Raw genomic sequence first — 6,589 nt, 5'->3', positions numbered from 1 at the left:
CTCATGAATAAAAACGAATCTATCATTTTAAATAAAATGGAGGGAAAATCCCGCGGGAGGGGGTGGGTTAGCAGGTTTGGCCAATTTTCGATGATTAGTGAACTAAAAATTACACATACTATTTTTACAGTGCAACCATTTCATTTGACAGTACCACAATTTATCTTTAAAAGTTCGAATTTTTAATTTCAGAACGGCAAGCTACTTTTATATCATGGTTGTTGCGAGAGTGAACGTACTTTTATTTTGAACATTCACAACTCTCTACGAAAAAGAACCAACGCAACTTTTTATTTTCACCAATGGTTTTTTTAATTTTAATAGTGTTTTTTCTTTCTGTGTACTAACAAGCAATAACGTCATTAATTTTCAAAACAGAGTTATGGAGCCTTGAGCTTGTCAGCTGCTACATAATGTTGCCAGATGCAACAAAATGTTTATTTTTGAGCATTTATGAAATATTTATTATATGGAAACTTATTTTAAATTTCTTCGTACACCACTGGGCTTTCAACGTACAGTGTTGGGGAAAGTACAGTAAAACATTTTGATTCTCCGAATATTTACATTTTATCCGGTAAAATTTCGTGCACTGAGCAGTCGAGCACACTGAGACAGAAATTAAGTCTTTTTTATTCTTCATCCGCAGACTGTTTATTTGCTGCTGCGTGAGTCTCGTGCCATCCATCCACACTTTCTTGTGCGCAGTGCAAATAGAACAGAATCGAGTTGAATTAGGCTGTGGCACACAGCCTTGAAAGAGTGCTAGCTGTGGTATTCTAGAATTAGTGTGTAACATTGAGAGTAGAGAGAGGAGTTTAATGTGCAAGTGTGGCACGTTGGTGCGTGAATAAAGAACGATGCTTTAGTGAAGATAATTGATAAGTGATGTAAATATTGCATAGATAAATATCACATTGGCGATCCTTGCCATGATTAAAGAACGCTGGATGAAAAGCGGTAAAAACTGGGATATGTACAAGAGTGAGTTTTTGTTTTTCGTTTTTGGTGCGGCGGTGGGTTTTTTGTTTTCTTTTTGCCCTTTGCGAGTTGGTGAGTTCGAGTGGTGACAGCCGACATCGCCAATCAATGAGATGGATAGAAGACTTTCGCGGCGGTCTTACTCTCGCAGGCTCGACTGCGAAGGTAGACGTCAAGATAGCCGCCGGGTTAAAAGATAGGGAAAATTTTCCCTCTCAAAACAAAACCACGTGCTTTTCGCCAAATGACAGCAGTACTCGATTGTATTAGTGAGAGGCAACCGGAGTCACTGAGTACATGGAGAGTGTTTATCATGACAAGTGCATACGGTGGGTAAGATTTTTATTGACTCTGTCGTGTTTAGTGACTGTTGCGATTACCTGAGAAGCAGCCAGCAGGACGCCGCAGTATTCTATATTTTCTCGAGATGCATAATATGGGAGCTCGATCTAATGTAGTAGTGAAAGCTTTTTCGCTATACACGAGAGACACACAACAAAATATTTCCATATTTACCTTAGTATCTATTTTCATTAGTCGCCAACACTGAAATGGGAAAAAAATTGACTATCCACAAAAAAAAATAAAAGCCTAAAATAAGCTTGAAGTAACCCTTAGATCAAAATAAGATAGTTTTCTCCCTCATTGTAAACAAAGATAGCTGCATCGACCCAACGTTAAAGTTGAAGCTACGGGTAGATTAAAATTTAAGACGGAGTCAACCAGACGAATCGAGGTTAGTATGGATTATGTTCAGAATGAATAAATGAATCAAAAGTGAATACAAAATTAACCAACCATGAATGATAAATTAATCCATTATTTGGTGTGTCTGTAAGAAAATTTAAATAAAAAAAAAATTTGATAAGAAATACCAATTGTTCGATCTGCAAATCATTTTTATTTTTTTTATTTCAGGCATAGTACATTTTATTAAAGATAGTTGATTGAGCCTCGTGAGTCCTATTGGAAGGGTGCCACAAAATACTTAATTCTAAATGCGAAAATATAGTGAAGTGATCAACGAAACGTGCCCCAACTAGTGCTCTTGATCGTACTGCCACCTGGTGTTTAATGAATATCGATAAGAGATGAGTCGGGTAAAGCCCAAGGCCATCTGGTATCGAAAAGAGATGAGTCGGGTAGAGCCCAAGGCCATCTGATGATTGTTCAGTATCGGAAAAGATGAGTCGGGTAAAGCCCAAGGCCATCTGGCATCGAAAAGAGATGAGTCGGGTAGAGCCCAAGGCCATCTGATGATTGTTCAGTAACGGAAAAGATGAGTCGGGTAAAGCCCAAGCCCATCTGGTATCGAAGAGAGATGAATCGGGTATAGCCCAAGGTAATCTGATGATTATTTAGTGGTGGAAAAGATGAGTCGGGTAAAGCCCAAGGCCATCTGATGTTCATTCTATAGTGTGAGAGAGATGAGTCGGGTAGAGCCCAAGGCCATTTGATGATTGTTCAGTAGCGGGAAAGATGAGTCGGGTAGAGCCCAAGGCCATCTGGTATTGCATAACCATCGAAAAGAGATGAGTCTGGTTAAGCCCAATGCCATCTGTGGATTGTTCAGTAGCGAATAAAAAAAGATGAGTCGGGTAAAGCCCAAGGCCATCTTGCGTTTGTTTCCTAGTGGAGGATGATGATACGGGCTAAGCCCATGGATATCCGATTTTTGGGCAAGTTAGAAGAGATGAGTCGGTTTAAGACCAAGGCCATTAGATGATTGTTTAATAGCGGAGAAATATTCTTGGGGTAAAGCTCAAGGCTAGCTGATTTTTGTTAAAAAGTAAAAAAAATCGCTGATTTTACGCCCAAAGCCTCCTGGAGACCGTTTTGATTTGAGTTTGAATAAATGGGACATCTAAATACCACTGTCTTTTGAAGGTGTAAGACATATGTAGTAGAATACCATAAAGGTAAATATTTTAAACAGATACAACAGATGAACCATGTACAAGCTGATAATTTTTACATGACTCTTGCATATTTTAAAATAGGAGTAGAATGCAAATTTGAATCAAGTATTATATTAAATTCCATTGTGCTGAATGTTGAGGATTTTGCTTTTGTAAATCGACGCCAAGTCCATTGTCACGCTATATGACATTAGTATCTCTACAACAAGTTAAGTTCAATGCAAGCAAACGTACGACATTTAAATATATAAATAAACTAAACTAATGCGTAAATGTAAAAGAGTGATAATACCATGCATGTTGAAGAAGAATATTACCCAATTTGAACATCTTCGGAACTACGGCGTAATATCGTTCAATTTTGATTCGTTCTTAGAAAGCTATTTGTGCAAGAGCGTTTTGCAATTAATATTCATCGTAATGTTTCGCAATTTAATTAACCATTTATAACAATAAATTAACAAAAACAACAATAAGACACAATGTTTACATGGTATTAAACTCGTTTGTGACAATATAGTTGTTATAGGGTTAACTTATTTGCATTCATCGCATAAAAATAGAACTCGAAAATGGAGGTGGGTCAAACAAACAGTAGGAAAGCGCGGAGACGAAGTCTGCAAGCAAGCGTTGTACTAAAATTTGGCGGGTCATCGCAGCAAAGGCAGATCCAGGTGCTCGTGAGGAACTAGCCCTTATAAAGAAATAAAGGAAGTTGACAGGAATCAACCTGGGCCCAGGTCAAGCATAAACTGAGCAGCCGCATAGGATGGAGATCTTTTACGTCGACTCAATGTAACCATAAGGGTACTCAGGATACATGAGACTGTGAGTGGTATATAAGTTGGTAGATGAATAATTCAAGAACTATATAATTAACATGGAATGTATTAATAGTAAGTGTGTATGTGAAATGGATATGGTGAATTCGGCCTACAATCATATGCCAACAATGTCATGAGTAGTGACAATATACTTTATTAACTAAAGGAATTGGTTTACAGTTTATATGTTTTTTTCTTCTTTTTGCCGTGTGGTAAGATGCGTGGCTGCAAGGTAGGACCATGCTGGGGGTGGCTTGGTTCGATTCCCGGTCCGGTTTAGGAAGTTTTCGGGTTGGAAATTTTCTCGACTATCCTGGGCATAAGGGTATCATCGTGTTAGCCTCATGATGTGCAAATGCAAAGATGGTGGCTTGGTTTAGAAGCCTCACAGTGAACAAATGTGGATGTACTTAATTAATATTAAGCTATGAAGCGGCAATATTAGGAATGTAATGCCAGCAAAAGAAGGAGAAGATTTTTTCCCCGGGCTGGTATTTGCGCAATTGTGTGGATTATTTTAATTATTTCATCAATCAATTTGCATTGTTCACAATTTGCTATCCGTGTAAGTAATCATCACCACCCGAATAGAATGAAATTATACAACTATTTTTCCAGTTATCGTTTTTTGATTTTAAATAATTGTAATTGAATTTTTAATGGAATCATAAAAAATATCGAACAATAATCATACGATGAATAATATTTACGATAGGGTTTACAATAATTCGATATCAGAAGATACACTGAATGGGTTGTTAAGTATCGTTACCATTCAAAAAGGCCAACTTTTCCATATATTTTTGCTAAGCAATTTTACCATGTATCGTTAGCTAATCATATATTTTTGTCATGCGATGATTCGGATTATGATTGTATTCAACAAAGAAGATCAAAAGTATGATTTTTGTTAAAACAAGCGAAGATTCTATGGTTAATCCAAATTGAAAGGTGTTTGATAAACATTCAATTATATGATAGCCATATTACAATATGTATAATACTATTTTACGAACGATGATACAGGATATGATAGTTTAAGAATACTACTATTCTTGCTACGATTGCCATTAGATTTAGGTTTTTCAGTTCATTATAGAATAATTGAGCACAAAACAAGTGTTAATCTTGATGTTAATAGTATTTTATTTCACATCTTTTATAGTTATTAAAGTTTTCTATCACTGAGTTGTAGTCAATCAATTTTTTTTAATTTTCTCCATATGACAAGTTCTTGTTGATGCAATTGCAACCTCTGATGCAATTTTTGTGTGATGTAGAATTTTTGTCCATGTCCATGTCTGGACCAGAGAATATGCTGCTCTCCCATCAGTGACTCTTTGTATATTTCCTATAAAATAAATTAAAGAAAACAATTAATGGCTGTCACATAAATATGGATTCCTGAGCATCATCTGTGCCCTGACTTCTTTATAATAGCAAACCGTTCTGGCAAATAAATGTGAATTAATGGAAATAATGGAATCTTTCTTCTTTATGTGCTATTTTGACCTCTCTAATGTTTTTTTTCGCATTTTCTAATAATGGGTAAGAAAGGCACCATTGCCGCTTTAAGTGTATTATCTGGGTTTTTTGGGGAATGAAAGTTTTTGATGGCAAAGGTCGATAGAAGGGGTATTGCGGATGGTTGTAAATTCCGCCATACGGATACTTTGTACCAGGTACAACTCTGTTCAATTGTTAAATTATCGGATCGATTATGGGTCATACATATGAATACATACATCAAATAAGGCCCGTCATAGACCATTCTTACCTTCGTAAAAAAATTTCGTGATTCCCTAGTGTAATGGCGTACGTCATTTTCCTTTTATGAGGTTGTATTTTTCTGGAAATAAACAATGGTTATATTTATATCAGCTTTTTAGTTAGTAATATTCAGTTCCCACTTACATGCATTCTGATCCGCTTCTTTTGTTTCAGCATTCACATTTTCTTTTCTTCACATCGCCGCTGCTTCGAGAAAAAACTTGAATGGCGGTTGGCGGTTGTCACTAATACACTAAAAAAGAAAACATATAATTTTTGTGTTGGAAAAAACTATCTGAATCATTTATGATATGATACGTTTATAATAAAATTATGTCAGGTAATCCTTACTACAGAACGTATAATCTGCAAATCATGGTATATGATTGGGCCGATAATTTTTTTAACCGTATGAATGTACATGTATTATACAGTTTATGATGATTATAAGTGTAATAGAAAACTAATAATATCAACTATTCGGCGTACAATTTATTTCTATTCGGGCAGTAAGATCAAGATTACCGGTGGTGAGTTTTATTCCGTTTGGCAGCGCAGTATCATTACTCGACACTTTACCAGTCGCTACTGAACGCGCTGCTATAACAGTAGCGCGACTGACAGATGACCAAATTTGGTAGCGCGATAAGAGCGCTGCTATTTAATGAACTGTCAACTGGCAAACGTCATCGGTACGGAATACAGCAACCAAATTAAGAGCCGAAAATAGTGACCGATACGGAAACCAGTGACGAAACTAAAATGAAAGCGCTGCGCGGGTAATTAAAATGCTCGCGACCGATAATGATGCTCTAATATTGCATTGATTGTCAATAATTAACTAGTTAACTGCGCATTTGAGCTTTATGTTAGATTGAAAATTTCGTATATATAACTTTGAGTACGTAGTATGTTGTTTTTCATTACTCAAGTTAATCTCCAATCCAATTCAGAACAAACTACGAATTCAAAAATAGAATAATTGCTTTGCTATAAGTTCATACGTTCTATTAGGGACAAATCCACGTGAACAGGGTAACAGTTGGAATCTTATTGTAGTCTTGAAGTTTATGACCTCTTCCAGGTTTTCTTTTG

At 36.3% G+C, this 6,589-nt stretch overlaps 1 long non-coding RNA gene across 1 annotated transcript; it reads right to left on the bottom strand.

Annotated features, from left to right (window-relative positions):
- Window positions 1–4,432: 4,432 nt before the first annotated feature.
- On the bottom strand, window positions 4,433–5,749 carry LOC134219202 (uncharacterized). Its single transcript, XR_009981514.1, has 3 exons — window positions 5,639–5,749; window positions 5,502–5,573; window positions 4,433–5,075 (listed from the first exon to the last, which is right to left on the bottom strand). It is a non-coding gene; the product is annotated as an uncharacterized LOC134219202 (long non-coding RNA).
- Window positions 5,750–6,589: the final 840 nt, after the last annotated feature.

Source organism: Armigeres subalbatus, chromosome 3 (assembly GCF_024139115.2).
Source record: "Armigeres subalbatus isolate Guangzhou_Male chromosome 3, GZ_Asu_2, whole genome shotgun sequence".
Taxonomy (NCBI): domain Eukaryota; kingdom Metazoa; phylum Arthropoda; class Insecta; order Diptera; family Culicidae; genus Armigeres; species Armigeres subalbatus.
The sequence above is the reverse complement of the archived record's forward strand: the minus strand, read 5'-3'. Positions and strand labels throughout refer to the sequence as shown.